Genomic DNA, 19,399 nt, shown 5'->3' on the forward strand with positions numbered 1-19,399 from the left:
TCTAGGCTCACTGCAACCTCCACCTCCTGAGTTCAAGCAATTTTGGTGCCTCAGCCTCCCGAGTAGGCATGATATGTTTTGGCTATGTGTCCCCAACCAAATCTCACCTTGAATTGTAATAATCCCCATGTGTCAAGGGCAGGGCCAGGTGGAGATAATTGAATCATAAGGGCAGTTTCCCCTGTACTGTTCTCATGGTAGTGAATAAGTCTCCTGAGATCTGATGGTTTTATAAATGGGAGTTCCCTCACACCCGCTCTCTTGCCTGCTGCCATGTAAGACGTGACTTTGCTCCTCCTTTGCCTTCCACCATGATTGTGAGGCCTCTCCAGGCATGTGAAACTGTAAGTCCATCAAACCTTTTTTTCTTTATAAATTACCCAGTCTCAGGTATTTCTTTATTTGCGGTGTGAGAACAGACTAATGCAAGCTGTGATTACAGGCATGCACCACCACACCCAGCTAATTTTTGTATTTTTAGTAGAGACAGGGTTTTGCCATGTTGGCCAGGCTGGTATCGAACTCCTGGCCTCAAGTGATCTGGCTGCTTCAGCCTCCCAAAGTGCTGGGATTACAGGTGTGAGCCACTGCGCCCAACCTTCTCCTGTGATTTTTAAAACTTTTGTCCTTAGTCTTGTTCTGCAATATTACCATCTTGTGTCTACATGTGCATTTATTTCTATTTATCCTTTTCATTATTCTTTGTGCATTTTTAATTATAAGGATTTGTGAATTTCTTTAACTGTGAAAAGACTTCAGTTGTTCTTTCTTTGAATATTGTTTCTCCTTATACTTTTTTCTCTTTATGTATGTATGTATGTATGTATGTATGTATGTATGTATATTTATAGAGATGAGGGTCTCACTATGTTGCCCAGACTGGTCCTGAACTTCTCAGCTCAAGTGATCCTCCTGACTCAGTCTCCCAAAGTGTTGGGATTACAGGCATAAGCCACTGTGTCTGGCCTGAATTTCTAATACAATTGTTCAGAGCCCTTTTTTCTTCAGCTATGTCATCCTAGAGTTGATCCAATCTATTGTGTTTTGTTTTTCACTTTCCAGATTTTTTTATGTACATGATATCCAGGCAGTTCTAATTTATATGTTACTGTTCTTATGTCCTTTCTGCCTATTTTTGTTTGGTTAATTCTTTTCCTTTTATTTTTTTCCAGTAGAGATGGGGCTCTCACTCAAATGCCCAAGCTGGTCTTGAACTCCTGGGCTGAAGCAACCCTCCATCCTCTCTGCCTCCCAAAATACTGGGATTACAGGAGTGAGCGACTACACCTGGTCCTTTTCCTTTTATTTACCACACTGATGATCCTAAACTCGTGTGTTTAAAGCCTCTTTTAAATCTTAATCTATTATTTTATTATTTTCTTTTTATTTATTTATTTATTTATTTATTGAGATGGAGTCTCACTCTGTCGCCCAGGCTGGAGTGCAGTGGTGCAATCTTGGCTCACTGCAACCTCCGCTTCCTGGGTTCAAGCAATTCTCCTGCCTCAGCCTCCAGAGTAGCTGGGATTACAGGCACCCGCCAGCACGCCTGGCTAATTTTTATGGTTTTTTATTCGAGATGGGCTTTGCAATGTTGGCCAGGCTGGTCCCGAACTCCTGGCCGCAAGTGATCCATCCACCTCAGCCTCCCAAAGTGTTGGGATTACAGGCATGAGCCACCGCACCCAGCCTTATTCTGTTATTTTAATTATACATAAACTGAATTTGTCACAAATGTTGGCTGTCTCTCTTAGACTAGACTTCTTCACATGCTTTAGACTGTGTACTTCAGCTCATCTTAGGTGACTTTTTTTTCTCTTTCATCCTTTCCAGCCAGTCTCCAGGTTTGGGGTTGTTTCTACCTGGCCTTTCAGAGCCCTCAACTTCTACTTCTAGTGGTGGCTCATGACTACCTCTCTCCCCCATACGCTGTGTGGTATTGCAGGTATTGATGATCTGCGAATGTGTGGGGCTTGCTTAAGATTTTGGTTGTGTGTTTCTTTCCTGGGCACAAAACTTCACAGAAGTGATAGCCCTAAGGAGCTTTCCAGACTCGTTTTTTAACCAGGGGAGCTTCATTCAATCCCCTAGTTTCAAGAAACTCCTGCTCCCTTTCAGACATAAAGCCCAGCAAGTCCCAGAACCAACCCCCAATGGGTTTGCTGTGTTTCTGATATGTGGAAATATTATTTATTATTGATATACCGAATGCTTTTATTTTCTATTTTTATATTGCTATATGGAGCAAATATGGCATTTTGAAGAATAAATCTGTAACGCTACTGAACTGTATTAGTCAGTTCTTGCTCTACTATAAATAAATACCTGAGACTGGGTAATTTATAAAGACAAGAGGTGTAATTGGCTCACAGTTCCACAGGCTGTACAGAAAGCACAGTGGCATCTGTTCAACTTCTTGGGAGGCCTCAGGAAACTTACAATCATAGCAGAAGGTAAAAGGAGAACATCTCTTCACATGGCTAGAAAAGAAACAAGAGAGAGAAGGGGTACCTGCCACACACTTGAAAACAACCGTATCTCATGAGGACTCACTATGGGATGACAGCACCAAGGGAGATGGTGTAAAACCATGAGAAACCACCCCTGTGATCCAATCACTTCCCAGCAGGCCCCACCTCCGACACAGGGGATTACATTTCCACATGAGATTTGAACAGGGACACAGATCCAAACCATATCATTGACACACAGATTCTGACAAGAAATTTGCTTTGTTATGTTTTTAGGGCCCCGGAAGGTAAACAGAATGATGCAGACTTCCCGTTTCTGGTCTGACATGTAAGAAGCTTGGAAGTCATCACTCTGTCCTAACAACAAGTAAAAAGCTGAACAAAATGAAAATCAATAACTTTTCTTAGATCTGTCAAGAGAAGTGAGGTCAGATCAAACTGCTGCCCTCAAAGCTGGAGAGACAGACAGCTGGTTACAGAGAATAATAACTTACCAGAGCAGAACTCCATGAGCAGAAACCTCCACGGGAAAGGTTAGGAAAACCTAAGCTGTAACTGAAGAGTTGCTGAAGCCTTGGTGTGGACAGGTCTGAGAGTTAAAAACTCCAGAGGGGCCATTCATAGGGGCAACTTCATGCTTTTGTGAGTTCTCCACGATCTCTAGGTTCTCACAATGAAGGCTGGAGAGAAATCCACTGAAACTTCCTGCAGGGGGAGGGGAAAGGGAGCCATTTTAAAATATGCCAGAGCATTCTGTGCATCTTAACGAGGTCTGCTCTCAAGAGTAGCTATTTTACCATTGCCTACCTTAATGGGTTATTTCAGAGCCTAACCAACCGGGAGTAAGGGAAAAACCCAGCTCCAGCCCCCTCTAGCCATCCTGTCCCACCTAAGGGGAAAGAGAGCACTGAAAAGCACTTAAGAGGTTCACAGCCCAGCCCAGGGGCACAGACTTCTTACACCACATTGCTAAAGGTCTATTTGCTGGAATTACTTTCACCCAGTATGTCATGTCTAGCTTTTAAGAAAAGATTAGAAGGTATACTAAAAGGCAAAAGACACAATTTGAAGACACTGCGCAAACCTCAGAACGAGACTCAGATATGGCAGAGATGTTGGAATTACTAGACGGAGGTTTCCCCCCCCCCTCCCCGACAAGGTCTCATTCTGTCTCCCAGGCTGGAGTGCAGTGACACAATCACAGCTCACTGCAGCCTCAATTTCCTGGCCTGAAGCAATCTTCCCACCTGAGTTTCCCAAATAGCTGGCGCTACAAGTGTATGCCACATGGCAAGCTAATTTTTAAATTTTTGTACAGACAGGGTCTCACTATGTTGTCCAGACCAGTCTTGAACTCCGGGCCTCAAGCAATCTTCCTGCCTCAGCCTCCCAGAATGCTGGGATTACAGGCATGAGCCACTGTGCCAAGCCCAGATCATGATGTGAAACAACTATGACTATGTTAAGGACTTTAATTTAAAAAGCAGAAAACATGCAAAGACATATGGGTAAAATAAGCAGAAAGATGGTTACTCTAAGAATCAAAAATAAATGCTAGAGATCAAGAGTACTGTAACAGAAATGAAGAATGTCTTTGATGGTCTCAAGAGTAGACTAGACATGGCTAAGGAAAGAATCTCTGAGCTTGAGAATACGATAGTAGAAACTTCCAAATCTGAAGAGGAAAGAAAGAAAACACTGAAAAAATAGGACAGAATATCCAAGAACTATGGAACAACTACAAACGGTATAACATATGCATAATAGGAACACCAGAAGCAGAATGATGTATAATAATCATGTTCACATATATAATCAATTTAATGTTATCTTCTAAGTTCTCCTGGAAGTTAAGACAATTACCCTCACTGTAATTCTATGTGAAATTTCTTCATAACTAGGTTATAAGCTTCACCAGAAAAGCAACTTTGAAGTCCCACTTCATATGCAGCAATGGATAGACCATGTGGACTCACATTTTAAAGTACTTTCAGTAAGGTCTAAACAAGTGGTTGCAAACTCTCAGCACACATGCCATGGTTGATCTATGTAATTGTTTGCTGTATTCTATCCCACCATACTATGACAGTAACTCATGTTCCTTCTCAACACAACACACTAGGCAGTCATTTCCAATTTTCTTGAGTTAGCCCACAAAATACATTCTGCTTACCAATATTTCCTATGTGGCAACTTCCTTCTACAAAACATTAATTTGTGAAAAACAAAAAAAGGATTAATAGGGTCACATGAATTTGGAAACACTGAATCAAAATTACACACATTCTTCTTTTAACTTTGAGACTTCATAATATACATGATATGTCTATTTTCTAAACTTTCTAAACCAGGAAGGGGCAGCCTGTAAAACGCATGCCCTGGAGCATACTTTGACAAATATTATTCCAGAATATTCATGGAGACATTATTTACGGTAAAGTAGAGGAGTTTGGGAAGGGTGCCAAATGTTTTTAGGTTAGTGCTATAGTACAGGGGTTTGCAGATTTTCTCCACCAAGGCCAGATGCTAAATATTTTGGACTTTCCAATCCATAAATTCTCTTTCACAGCTACTCATCTCTGCTGTTACAGCACAAAAGCCATAGTCAATCCTGGGTGTGGCTGTATTCCAATAAAATTTTGTTTACAAAAAGAGGAATGTGGGTTGTAGTTTGCCAACCTCTGCTACAAAGAATAATAATGATGCTTTGTCATAAAACATTTGTATTCAACAAATACTGAGTAGCTACTGTGTGTTTTTTGGTTCCGTAAATATTGTTGGATGCGTGAATACAGTAGTCACCTCTTATACGTGGGTTATATATCCCAAGGCCCCCAGTGGATGCCTGAAACCACGGAGAGGACGGAACCCTGTATATGCTGTTTTTTCCATCTAATAACCAAGATGGTGATTGTGACTAGCAGGTGGGTAGCATAGTAGGTAGTGTATATAGCGTGAATACATTGCACAAAAGGGTAAGTCCTATCCCAGAAGGACAGCATGACATTTCTTCACACTACTCATAATGGCATGCAATTTAAAACTTACAAATTTTTTACTTCTGGAATTTTCCATTTAATATTGTCAGACCAAGGGTGATCATTGGTAACCGAAACCACAGAAAACAAAACAACGGATAGAGGGGGGTTACTGTAGATGAAATCAGTGTTTGGGGGAGAGACCAAGGTGTTTAAGGCACAGACACTGTTCAAAGTCCTAAACCTTTACAGTTGACATTTACTTACAGTTTTTTTGCTTGGCTTTTGGTAAAATTATTATTTTTGCATCACCATTCCACAGAGGAGGGAACTGAGACTCAGACTTCCTTTGGTGGCCATGCCAGAGGTGGCATCAAGGAATACAGGATGCATACACACACCATCAGTATAGCTTTTCTAAGTCACTGATGCTTTGTGTGTCAGCTTGACATTGCCCCAACTTATGGTGTGAGTCCTACAAATATTAAAACCACAATAAAAACATCACAGAAAAACAACTAATTTGCTTTAGATAATCCAACCCTGCAGTGTTTATGTGTTCCAGGATGGGATCTATTCTTGAGCTGTTCAAAGAAATCGATTACATCTTTTTCCCACATCCAGTTTTCTAGTCCTCTGCTGAACTTAAAACCTGGCCAGTAGCAAGGAAAGATAAAGGCACCCTTTGTTTTTTTCAATATTTTGTTTTGAAACCCTGATGGAAAAGCTTTATTTAGATCTGGCTAGCCTTTATCCTGCAAAACTTTCCAAACAAAGGCTTCGTGGCTTGGAGTTTTTCCAGGTCCTGTTGATTCCTGTAAATCAAGTTAACCCAAGGCAAGTTTGGGCTTTGTTCAAATCCCTACCACCCTCCACTTCCATGCCTGTTTCCCATGCCAGCTGTTTAGACCACAGCATTCTGATATCCGCAACCCACAGTTAGGTTAGGCTATGTTCTTGTGCAGCAAAAGAGAATCCCAAGATGACAAGTATTTAGCATCTGACAACTACAGAATCAGGGAAAGGGAAGCAATTTATAATGAAAAGGAGATGGGTGCCCCCATGTTTACTTTCACAAGCTCTGTTGCACCATCCTTTCTAATTGTAACCTTTTGGAATAGGTGCTAGAAATTAGCCTATTTCTAACAAAAGAAGACATTGAAGCCCCTCTTACCCACCCCCCTGCAACCCTATAGCACAATATACTAAATTGCTGATGTGAAACAATTACCACTGTGGCCAGACATAGGGCTCCAATTCAAAAAAGGGCTGTGTCCCTTGAAATTCCTTAGGCTTGGCTGCCCTGCTGGCCACAGAACCAGCCACCGGAATGTTTAATAGACCAAATGCTCTCTGCCTAAACCATTTGTTTCTCTTCCTAGAATTCCTACGGGAAATTTTCTTATGAAACAGATCTGAGAGTCAGTATGTACAAAGAGCTTCCTTTTGAACAACTGTCTTCCACTCCCCTATGCCCAGCCAGATCGGATGAAAGCAAAAAATGTTCTCAGACTGCACAAGCAAAATTGGGCCTCATAAAGGCTTATAAGAGTTAAAAAAAAAAAAAAAAAAAGTGGGAGCCATTCTTCAATTGGTTCAAACGTCTGATCCAAATGAAAGCAAATTCCTAGCATTCCCCTTCAGCTGGCATCATTCAGTATAGCCAGTTCTCAAAGTATTGCTACAACATCCGCCAACAGGGATTGTCACCACTCATAAACATCTGTGGATTTAACTCACCCCAGAGCTCTGAAGAGTGGGAAATCCAGGCATTTGTTATTTCTGCAGAACAAACTAACCTTGACCCAACAAGGGACAAAAACAAGGCAAAGCAAAATTAAATGACAAGAGCTAGGTGTGACTGATGGAAGGCAGAATATAGAGATGGGGAGAGGATTTGTTTTTGGGAATGTGTAATATCCAGTAAAGAACACCTGACTGGCTTTAACAGCCATGTCTACTAAGCACAATTTTTTACTTACTAAAAACTCTAGTTTGGGGGCTTATCCTGTGTTTGTTTTCTCCTGCCACATCAAAGAATAACACACTCGACCATGGCTTGTCACATGTGACTTGCATTAACTAGTCGTTCAATCTGTAAACACGACACTCTAGAACTAGATGTTTTCTGAGATCCTCTGGCACTACAATTCTAGGAATGATTTTTATCTTTAGAGTTTCAGAAAATGGTATGGCATCTTTTCCCTTCCCTAGGATTAAGAAAAATAATTCACATATATTAAAGCAGACCCAGTTTTACCTATGAAGGAAAAATACCTACCATTGTCTGATGGAGATACATACACCAGTTTGAGTTATTGGGGGCAAAATCCACAAGACTTCATTTTTCCCCTTCCCACAGCACTGGCTTCTTGGGCATTTCACACCTCCTTCAGGGGATAACAAAGACTATGAGAAAAGTCAAGACTCAAACCAGTTTTCACACAGTATCTGTTAGGAATGCTAAAAATAAGCTAGATAGCAAAGAGTAGTCATAATTAAGGTTGAAGTTTAACTGTAAATTTCAATTACCATATTTCTGTAAAATTTAATTTTTATATTTCAGCAATACTAAGACACATTTTTTTTCACATTTAACATCTCTGAAATTGGAATGCAGTGTTACATTCCAGGGAGTTGCATTTTACAATTCCTGTCATCGAGGCACCATCATGATGTAGTTGCCATTGCTGAGGTATGTACAGCATTGGTCACACCTGTTCATACGAATGTCGTCATCTCTATTGAATGATGTACAACCTGGTTGCTATGGTTTGAATGTCCCCTCCAAAACTCATGTTGAAACTTAATGTGGCATATTGAGAGGTGGGACCTTTAAGAGGTGATTGGACCGTGAGCCAGCATGTTACCACACTCAGTCCCCTCACCAAGTGATGCCCTGCATGACCACACGACTCTTCGGAGTCCTCACCAGCAAGAAGGCCCTCACCAGATACAGCCCCTCAATCTTGGCCTTCCCAGCCTCCATAACCATAAGAAATAAATTCCTTTTCTTTATAAACTACTCAGTTTCAGATATTCTGTTATAAGCAACAGAAAATGGACTAATATATCAGTACTACAGCATTGAATTTAACTATGATCTGACATTTAGATAAAAGATTTCAAGAATGTGGAAAGACACAGAAAACAGAGCAAAGGGGTATAAATTTGACATAAGAGAAATAAACAGTGTATTTTATATGTACAAAGACATAAAAACTGAGCAGAATATACTCACTGTAGGAGAAGAAGAATGACTATGCTTCCATATTTTCTTATAAAGGAATAACAAGTGCTTTACAGGAGCTAAAAAAGAAGATGTTCACAAGAAGATGATGTCATAGTTTGTTACTGAAGTGTGTACAAAATGACTGCTTATCACAAGGCAAGGAAGGCAACTGGGGCAGGACAAATTGCCAAATCCCCTGGAAGAGCTGAGAGACATTTCAAAGCAGTCAGAGGTTGCTGTGATCAATTCATATAAAGTTGTTTTTTGTTCTTCTCTTTCTTAGTAATGTATAAAATAATGGTGAGACTTGCAATTGATGGAATCTTGGGGTTGATGGGCTGTATCTTCAGCATCACAACTAACTGAATATGAAGTAGACCTTCATAAGAGATTGAAGTAATATGTGGTGTTGTACTCATGACTCATACATGGAAGCTCAACCTCCTTGTGACCTCCAGCCCCTCAACCCCTCAGAGTCAGCAAGACCACTGACTACTCTTCCTGGCCAACTTCACATCCATGGCCACTCAGCCCAGGCCCTCTAATTAGTCGTTTCACCATGTTCTTACCAATACCTTAAAGACCAGTTTTTTTCACCATGATTTTCTATCTTGGTTAATGGCTTCTGCATGTACAACAATTTCAACAAGTAAAACCTTCTGGTCCATAGTAGATGTTCAATAAATGCCTGTTTCTTTTATCATATGCCTCCTCCCCAGCTCACAAATCCCCCCTTCTGGGCCTAACCCACACTCCATGATTTCACAGAGCTCATGTAACCAGCTTTGTCCAACACCCATTACATTCACATTCAGGGTTCCCTGTTTTCAAAAAACTTTGCTTCTCCTTTGACTTTCTCTCTAGCAACTTGGTAGCAACCAGAAAAGATAATTTTTAGTTTGCTTTTTGCCACTTTATTCAAACTGCCTTTTCTATAAATAAATCTCAGGAAAAAATATACATAATGGAATTCTACCTCTTTTTGGTTTTAATTCTTTTTTTTTTTTTTTTTTTGTGAGACAGAGTCTCGTTCTGTCACCCAGACTGGAGTACAGTGGCCGGATCTCGGCTCACTGCAAGCTCCATCTCCCGGGTTCACGCCATTCTCCTGCCTCAGCCTCCCGAGTAGCTAGGACTACAGGCGCCCGCCACCTCGCCTGGCTAGTTTTTTTTGTATTTTTTAGTAGAGACGGGGTTTCACCGTGTTAGCCAGGATGGTCTCGATCTCCCGACTTCGTGATCCGCCTGCCTCGGCCTCCCAAAGTGCTGGGATTACAGGCGTAAGCCACCGTGCCCAGCTGGTTTTAATTCTTGAATGTCTCAGCAACACTTGATATAATTTAAAACTTCCTCCTACCTGAAATTTTCTACTTTCTGACTTCTGAAACGCCATTTTTTTCTTGGTTTTCTTCCAAAGTTTATGAAAACTTCTTTGGTTTTCTTTCTAAAATATTTGCCTCTATTCAGTCCTCAAAAGTAAAGTGCTCCATTGCATAGACATTTCCGTATTATCTCATTCCAAATCCATATTTCCAATTCCAGCCTGAGCTCCAAACAGCATTTCAAACCATCTCCTGGAAATCCTCATCTAGGTGACTTACAAAGATCTCTGTCAACCACATCCCAAACTAAAATAAACTCCTCTATATTCTTACTGTTCTTATACACAAATACTCAGTTAAGAAAACAATTATCTTCACACACCAAGTGTGAAACCTCAGCATCATCTTACACTCTGTCTTCTTCAACTCCAACAATAAGTACCACCCAGTCTTGTTAAGTCAAATTCTGTAAGATCTATTGAATCAAGTCCTTTTTATCTTTATTCATTTGTACAAATGTTTAATGAACAGCTTCTCTTGGAGATGGCTCTGTAAAGTGCCAGTGACAACCCTCTCCTCCTTCTAAGTTTGATACTCAGAGATAGATCCATTCTTCAGATAGAAATTAGAGTATGTGCAACCCAAATGAGGCTCCCTACCAGCATACACACAGATACACATGTGCACATGCACACGGGCACACACACACAAATACACACACATACACACACACAAAAGCCCAAATTTGCTATCCATTTTAAAGGAGAGTCTTTACAGGTATATTTGCTTTGCAGCAAATATGTCCAGTCAACTACATGGGGAATTGTGTGCTGTCTTGCAACCCTTGAGCCTAGAGAGTTCCTAGAAAACAGGCTTGGGATCATCAATCAGGTTTGCTTACATAATTTGCAATCAGGCTTGCTTACTTCATGGAGGAGATCAGTAGAAGAACATATCTACCCTATAGGCTAGCCTAAAACACAGCCCAGAAGAATAGTAGCTGCTATGAGCGAATTCCACAAATCAGAAAAATAATTCTTATTTTGTGAAAAAGGTGGAGTATAAAATGAAGAGAGAGATGTAACTGGAAACATTACTGTAATGCTATCTCACCTTATAAGTGGAGTGAAAGTCCTATATTCATTTTCTGAGGCTGCTATAAAAAATTACAACTATGCCAGGGCCGGTCGCTCACAATTGTAATCTCAGTACTTTGGGAGGCCAAGGTAAGAGGATCCCTTGAGCACAGGAGTTTGAGATCAGCCTGGGCAACATAGGGAGGCTCCAACTCTAAAAAAAAAAAGAAACCTACCGACTTGGTGGCTTGGTGACTTAAACAATAGAAATGTATTCTCTCACATTCTTAGGGGCCAGAAGTTTAAAATCAAGATCTTGAGGGGGTTGGTTTCTTCTGGAGGCTCTAAGGGAGAATCCATTTCTTACCCCTCTCCTGGTTTCTGATGGCTGATGGCAATTGTTGGTGCCCTTTGGCTTACAGTTGTGTAACTCTATTCTCTGACTCTGTCTTAACATGTCCCTGGCCCCTGTGTCTCCCACTGTGCTCTATGTCAAATTTCCTCCTTTCGGTTAGAAGGACACTAGCCATTGGATTTAGGGTCTATCCTAAGTGTAGGATACTATCATTTCACAATATTTAAATAATTATATCTACAAAGACCTTATTTCCAAATAAAATCACATTTATAGGTACCAGAAGTTAAAACTTGGACATATCTTTATCTTTTGGGGGACACTAAACAATCCACTACAAGTCCTTATGAAAGCGTGAGCACAAGGATTCTCCCTCTAACTCTCTTTTATTCCAGGAATTGTAGCATGCACCAGAAACACAGAAGTGAATACAATCAATGCAGTCTGTGTCCTCATACTCACTGTCCATACTTCACTTTTCCTACTAACAATGCCTGACCAATTAAAATGGTCTCCTAATTTTTCTTCTGGTCTCCAGTCTAATTAGTGACAGATTTTAAAACATGCACATTAGTCAGAACAGGCAAGGTTATGCTGCAACAACAAATAACCACTATATTTCAGTGACTTTTTTTTTTTTTTTTTTTTTTGAGACAGGATCTTGTTCTGTCACCCAGGCTGGAGTGCAGTGGCACGATCATAGCTCACTGTAACCTCAAACTCCTGGGCTCAAGCAATCCTCCCACCTCAGCCTGCCACACTTGGCTCATTTTAAAAATTTTTGATAGAGACATTTGTTGCCCATGCTGGTCTCGAACTCCGGGGTTCAAGCAGTCCTCTTGCCTTGGCCTCCCAAAGTGCCGGGATTACAAGCATGAGTCACCACACCCAATATTCTCAGTGTCATAAAACAAAGAAGGCTTGTGTCTTCTTATTCATGTTCCTGAAAGAATAGCTGAGAGTCTTCTCTATGTTTTTCTCATTCAAGGACCCAGTCTCAGGCTCCCATAAAAGCTAAGGCAGAAAAAGGAAAAATGACAAATCGAACAGTGTCTCTTAAAGTTTCTACCCAGACCTGGCACATGTCACTTGCACTCATTTCTCATTAGCATTGGTCCAAGTCATGTGACCATGACTCAGCTCAAAGGTATACAGAGAAGTATGTAATCCTAATATAGGCTTAGAATTGTGAGGAACTAGCAATATTCAGTGAATAGCTCTAATAACTACCACGATCATCCTAACGTTTCAATCTGTAATACACGTACCTCACTTGCAGATTAAAGTTCACACTCCTCAGCATGGCATTCCAGGGTTTATGTAAAGATCCCAATCTCTATTTTCTGCTTCATTTCTGCCGCTAATGCTCCAGCATTTTGACTACTCAAATTCCCTGCCATGATGTGCCCTCTCTAGCTTCCAGGTGTTTGTTCACACTGTTCCCTCCACCAGGAACAACCTTTGTCCTTTCTCATTTTCCAAGTTTCTTCTTAAAGGTCATTTCTTCTATGAAGCCTCTTCCTTAGGTAGAATTAATCCCTCCACCTGTTATATTTCATTTTTACATAACTCATTCCTTCACTAATTTATTTCCTCAAGAAGTAAACCACGTGCCAGGCACTGTGCTGCAATGAAGAGAAGGGCATAGCCATAGTCCTCCAAAGTTTATTGCCTAGTAGGGGAGAAAAAAAATGTAACAGGCAATTAAAACACAGAATTTCACATGCCACTTAAGGAGAAGGATGAGGTGCAATGGGAGCCATTAGCCAAGAAAAGGCTTGGGGAGGAGAAAGATCCAGGTGGAGAAGAGCTTGTATACAGGCCTATAGAGAAGAGAACTCATGATGAGTTTGAAGAACTGAAAATATGTGCTTAAATACAGGGGAAAAGCATGACACACACTGGAAAGTGAATTGAAGATGGCACCGTATCTTGAACTGGAGAACAAGACAGTCTCATTTACTACTTTCACAATTCATCAGAGTAATTGGTTCCTTAGTTTGGCCTCTTTGATCTATCAGTTTCTGAGATCTCAGAGCGATATTTCTGTTTGTTGTTGTGTTGCTGGGGTTTGTTTTGTTTTGTTTTTTTGAGACATAATCTTGCTCTGTCATCCAGGCTAGAGTACAGTGATGTATGATCACGGCTCACTGTAGCCTCGACCTCCCAGGCTCAAATGATCCTCCCACCTACCTCAGCCTTCTGAGCAGCTGAGACTACAGGCATGTGCCAATGCCCAGCTCATTTTTTGTGTTTTTTTGTAAAGGAGTTTTGCCATGTTGCCCAGGCTGGTCTTGAACTCCTGGGCTCAAGCGATCCTGCTGCCTTGGCTTCTCAAAGTGCTAGAATTACAGGTGTGAGCAACAGCACCCAGCCTTCCTCTTCATTTTGTAATGCTACCACCTATTATTATGCATTGTCTTTTTTCTTTATATATATATTTTTTTGCTGAATGTTCTATTCATATTCTACTAATATTAGTATTATTAATTTTGTTATATCAACTTTTAAAAAATTAATATACCATTTTTTCTCTTTTCATTTTTAATCATTCCATATCATTTTAAGGTATGTTTATAAACAACACTTAATTATATTTTACTTTTTAGTCCAAATGGAGATTGTTGAATTCAATATTAGAAAAGTGAGTTTAACCTATATCTATTTTATATAATTATTAACATATTTACACTGGCCAGGTGCAGTGGTTCACTCCTGTAATACCACAACTTTGGGAGACCAAGATGGGTAGATCACATGAGACCAGCGTGGCCAACATGCCAAAACCCCATCCCTACTAAAAAACAAAAATTAGCTTGGTGTGGTGGTGAGTGTCTGTAATCCCAGCTACTTGGGAGGCTGAGGCTGGAAAGTCACTTGAACCTGGAAGGGAAATATTGCAATGAGCTTAGATAGAGCCACTGCACTCCAGCCTGGGTGACAGAGCCAGACTCTGTCTCAAAAAATGTGTGTGTGTGTGTGTGTGTGTGTGTGTGTGTGTGTGTGTACACTGATTTTTGCCACCTTTACATTTTACTTTTTGCCATTCTTATTTTTTCTTTTTACTGTTTTATTAAACAGATCAATTTTATAGACTTCTTTCTTTTCACTTTCCAGTGTCGAAGTTATGCTTTTTGTGTTTATTTTAGCATACATTCTTACATTTATACTATGCTGACGAAGTGAAAGGTAATCAGTATTTCTTTTCTCTACGGAAAAAGACAAGGACCTTAGCAAACAGTAACTTCCTCCAAACTTCCTCTGCCTCAAGGTTTCCAAGTTACTGTGGACTATTTTATTTCTAGCTTCTTTTGAAACTCAAAACACAAAAACAACTGTTCTTGTTATTTTATGGAAAATACTTTTTGAAATTGTGTTCCACATTTTATTGCTTCCTTTGTTCATCATTGCTTCTTGTACTTTATTACTCCACCTCGCAATCATTTATCTTCTCACTGAACCCCAGGGCTTTAGCCCCAGTCAAATAGATACTTTAACCCCAGGGCTGGTTAAAGAACCACCCTCAGATATGGATATCTGGGGTTCCTGAGTTGTAACCCAGCACTTTAGAGCATCCCTCTGGCCCTTCATCTACAGTGCCTATCCCCAAGAGCCAAGGAATCCAGGAGCCCAAGAGGACACCCACCAGAGCAGGTACCTCTGGTCCTCCTCCGAACCATGTTTCAAAGATACAGGACCCAGGAATTTCCTCTGAAGGGCAAATGTTAAGGGCAGGCTTTCAGTGTAGCTTTCTGGTTCACACAAACCTTTATATCCTGCTCACTGATTCTAGTTTCTTCTACAGTTCCAAAAAGTGCAAATTTTGCTTTATTTTGAGCCAGATCTCTGTGAGTTAACATAGAATCGAATAATTCTATATGTCTCAAGAGGAACGGTTGTTAGAAGGAGGGGAAAGTAGATTTTATATGTGCAAAATCCACTGCCTTAATCTTAATTTTACATATAACTAAATGTATGATTTAAGTGAAATTAAATTAATTGAATTACATTGGTTATTTTTACAATTAAATTGATTGAATTTAAATTATTAAATTATGCATTAAGAAAATCCTCTAACTGTGGCCCAAATCATACTGTGGACCACATAACTCCATGATCTGGGGCAAATCACTTTATTTTTCTGAGCTCCAATTTCTCCCTTTAAGAAAGATATTGATGTGGATTGCACATAGTGACTTCCTTCCAAAGAATACAGCATGGAAAAGAGGGAGAGGGCAGAAAAGCAACTCTGCAGCTAAGAAAATGTGGCAAATCCTACCTGTACCAGGTGATCAAGGTTAACATCGAAAGGGATAAATCATGATAATAATATGTGCAGTTGATATAATGTGATAGGAATAGTACTTCATAGTCTTCCTCACTGAAACTCAGTCTAAAAATGAGAAAAATATCAGACAGCCTCTAATGAGGAACATTCTACAAAATAGCTGATCAGTACCCTTCAAAACTGTCAAGGTCATCAAAAAAAGCCAAAGTCTGAGAAATGCCTACAATGTAGAGAAGCCTAGGAAGACATGACCAATAAATTCAATGTAATATCCTTCATGGGACCCTAGAACAGATAAAGAACATTTGTTAAAAACAGAAACTCTGAATAAAGTATAAACTTTAATTACTATATCAGCATTAGTTAATTAAGTGTAACAAATGTGCTGTACTAATGTAAGATGTTAGGCTGTGCATGGTGGCTCAAGCCTGTAATCCCAGCACTTTGGGAGGCCGAGGTGGGTGGATCACAAGGTCAGGAGATCGAGACCATCCTAGCCAAGATGGTAAAACCCTGTCTCTATTAAAAATACAAAAAAAAATTAGCCGGGTGTGGTGGCAGATGCCTGGAGTCCCAGCTTCTCGGGAGGCTGAGGCAGGAGAATGGTGTGAACCCGGGAGGCAGAGCTTGCAGTGAGCCGAGATGGCACTACTGCACTCCAGTCTGGGCATCAGAGTCAGACTCCATCTCAAAAGAAAAAAAAAAAAATTAGCCAGGTGTGGTGGTGGGCGCCTGTAATTCCAGCTACTCGGGAGGCTGAGGCAGGAGAATTGCTCGAACCCAGGAGGCGGAGGTTGCAGTGAGTAGCACACCACTGCACTCCAGCCTGGATGATAGAGTAAGACTCTGCCTAAAACAAAAAAATGAATGTAAGATGTTAATAGGAGAAACTAGGTGTAGGTTATATGGAAACTCCCTGTACTATCTTTATAATTTTTCTATTAATCTAAAGCTATCCTAAAATTTAAAGTCCATTTTTAAAACATTTAAAGGGGGAGATTAGATAATTTCTAGGAGAGTTTTTAGCCCCAACATTCTGAGATCTAAATGTAAAATAATGAATCTTCAAGTTTAGCAAGGAAAGAAAGAAAATCTCTTCTTAGAGGTAGGAAATTGGATCATGCAACCTCAAAAATAAGTGTATGTCTATAAATATCAATTACCATTTCACATGAATTCATTTGTAACTTGCCTATCCAGCAATGTGTTTTCTGAATGTATCCACACTGATACAGAGAGAGAATTCATTCATAGTTAACTGAAGTAGAGTAGTTCAATGTATTCTGTAACGTGTTTATGCAGTCTCACATGATGAACATTAATGTTCTTTCCATTTTTTCACCAATATAAACACAGCAATGAATTTGTCTAAACATGTTTGCTTGTACACATGAGCAAGAAGTATATATACAATTATATTCACAAGTGTATATATACAATTAGGGTAGCAAATATACAAAGCTTTTAGATACTGCCAATTTGACCTCCAAAGGATTTTTACCAACTTACTTTCTAACCAACAATGTATTCCACAGTTTCATTTTCTCTACATATTCACTGACCCTTTGAAGGGTATTTCATTTGTTAATTTCAGTTTCCCTAAATACTAATAGAGTTGACATTCAGATTTCTATTCTATGAGTTGGATATGATTAACATTTGCTCATTTTTTTCCTTGTTTGCTTTTATTTTCCTCAGTGATTTACAGAATATATATATATATATATATATATATATATATATATATATATATATTCTTGATAGTAATCCTTTACTGATTATACTTGTTACAAATATCTTGTTCAAGTTTTTGGTGAGTCTCCTGACTTTGCTTATGGCATCTTTTGTCATACAAAAATTCCATTGCACTATGGTATGAAAGTTTGTGTTTCCCTAAAATTCCTACGTTGAAATCTAGTCACTAATGCGATGGTGTTAGGAGCTGGGGCCTTTGGAAGGTAAGGACAAAGCAAGAAGGCTCCATCTATGAATCAGGAAATGAGCCCCGCCAGACATCAAGTCTGCCAGTACCCTAATCTCAGACTTCTCAGTCTCCAGAACTGTGAGAAATAAATTTCTGTTGCTTGTTAGCTACCTAGTGTACAGTAATTTTTATAGCAGCCTGAATGTACTACAACAAAATTGGTACCAAGAAGTGGGGTGTTACAGCAAATACCTAAAAATGTTGAAGTAGCTCTTGGACCTGTCTAATAGATAGAGGCTGGAAGTGAGATCTATGCTAGAAAAAGCCTACATTGGCATGAATGGAGCATAAAGGGTAATTCTGATGAGGGCCCAGAAGAAAAAAGCTGTAGAGAAAGGCTGAATCTTCTTAGAGAATACGTACATGGTTATGAACAGAATGGTAAAGGCTATTCTGATAAGGTCTCAGATGGAGATGAGGAATATGCTATTGGAAACTGGAGGAAAGGTGATCCTTGTCATAAAGTGGCAAATAACTTGTCTGAATTTTGTTATTGGCCTACTGTTTTTGTGGAAGGTAAAGCTTATGAGTAATGAAATGGCATATTTGGCTGAATAAACTTCTAAACAAAGTGTTGAAGGTCTGGCTTAGATTCTCTTGAATGCTTATAGTAAAACATGAGAAAGGGGAAATGAATCAAAGATGGATTTTTAATCAATAAGAAAGCAGAACTTAAAGATTTGGAAAATTCTGTTTGTGTGTACTGTAAAAAGTGAGAAATGTGTTGGGAGCTAACACCAAGGGTGTGGCCAAATGACCCTTTGATAAGGAAATTAGTATGGATTGGCCAGGTGTTACTCATCAAGACAATAGAAGAATGACCCTGAGGGCATTTCAGATTGGGGCTGCCCCTCACAGCCCCAAATGTAAGGACCTGGGGGAGAGAACAATTTCAAAGGAGGGGTCATTGGCACCCCTGGGACCTTGGCACCCTCTGCCCAGCACTGCCTCAAGGTTCTGCTTCCTGCACTCTGTCACCATGCTCCTCCACTGCCCCAGGTGTGGCTCTCATGGACCTGATTCAATATGCACTATATGCAGCAGAGCTATAAGGGTCTGGCTCCTGCTACCTAAATTTCAAAGGATGGCCTGGAGAGCCTGGAGCCCATGTAGAAAGCAGCCATGAGGTGGGGACACTGCAAGGGGCCCACACTAGGGCAATTCCCAGTGGAGCCATGGGGGGTATGGCCACAATGAGACCAACAGTTAGACCCACTGGCACGTGATTACATCTGGGAAGAGCTGCAGGTTCAAGACCCAGGCAAGAAGCCACCACGGAGATGGGGCCTGCTCAAAGCCCCATTAAGAGAACTGCCATGGGGATGGGGCTCCTCAAAGCCATGAAGGCAAGGCCCTGCCCCAATGGGTTCAAAAAGGGGAACTTGAAGCCTGCTAAGACTGGTAGGAAGAGCCTAGAGTCAAATAAGATTATTTTCAAGCTTTAAGGTTTTGAATTGCTCAGGACCCATTACACTCTTCTGCCCTTAAATAAGCAACCTAACTAGTGGAATGAGTCACAGAACCTGGAAATAGACATGTGACAAAGATGGCATTAAAAATGGAATGGAAATGTCTATCCTGTTCCTGTCCCACCATTGTGTTTGGAAGCACATAACATGTTTGATTTCACAGGTTCACAGCTGGAGATAATTTGCCCCACAATGAGTCATACCTTCAATCTCACCTATATCTG

General features: G+C 40.3%; 1 long non-coding RNA gene across 1 annotated transcript; it reads right to left on the bottom strand.

The window, feature by feature from the left end:
• Nucleotides 1-1,557: 1,557 nt before the first annotated feature.
• Nucleotides 1,558-17,413, bottom strand: LOC144334723 (uncharacterized). The gene is made up of 3 exons (XR_013404879.1): nt 8,691-17,413; nt 7,731-7,839; nt 1,558-3,176 (listed from the first exon to the last, which is right to left on the bottom strand). It is a non-coding gene; the product is annotated as an uncharacterized LOC144334723 (long non-coding RNA).
• Between the last annotated feature and the right edge of the window lie 1,986 nt (nt 17,414-19,399).

This window comes from Macaca mulatta, chromosome 15 (assembly GCF_049350105.2).
Source record: "Macaca mulatta isolate MMU2019108-1 chromosome 15, T2T-MMU8v2.0, whole genome shotgun sequence".
Lineage (NCBI taxonomy): Eukaryota > Metazoa > Chordata > Mammalia > Primates > Cercopithecidae > Macaca > Macaca mulatta.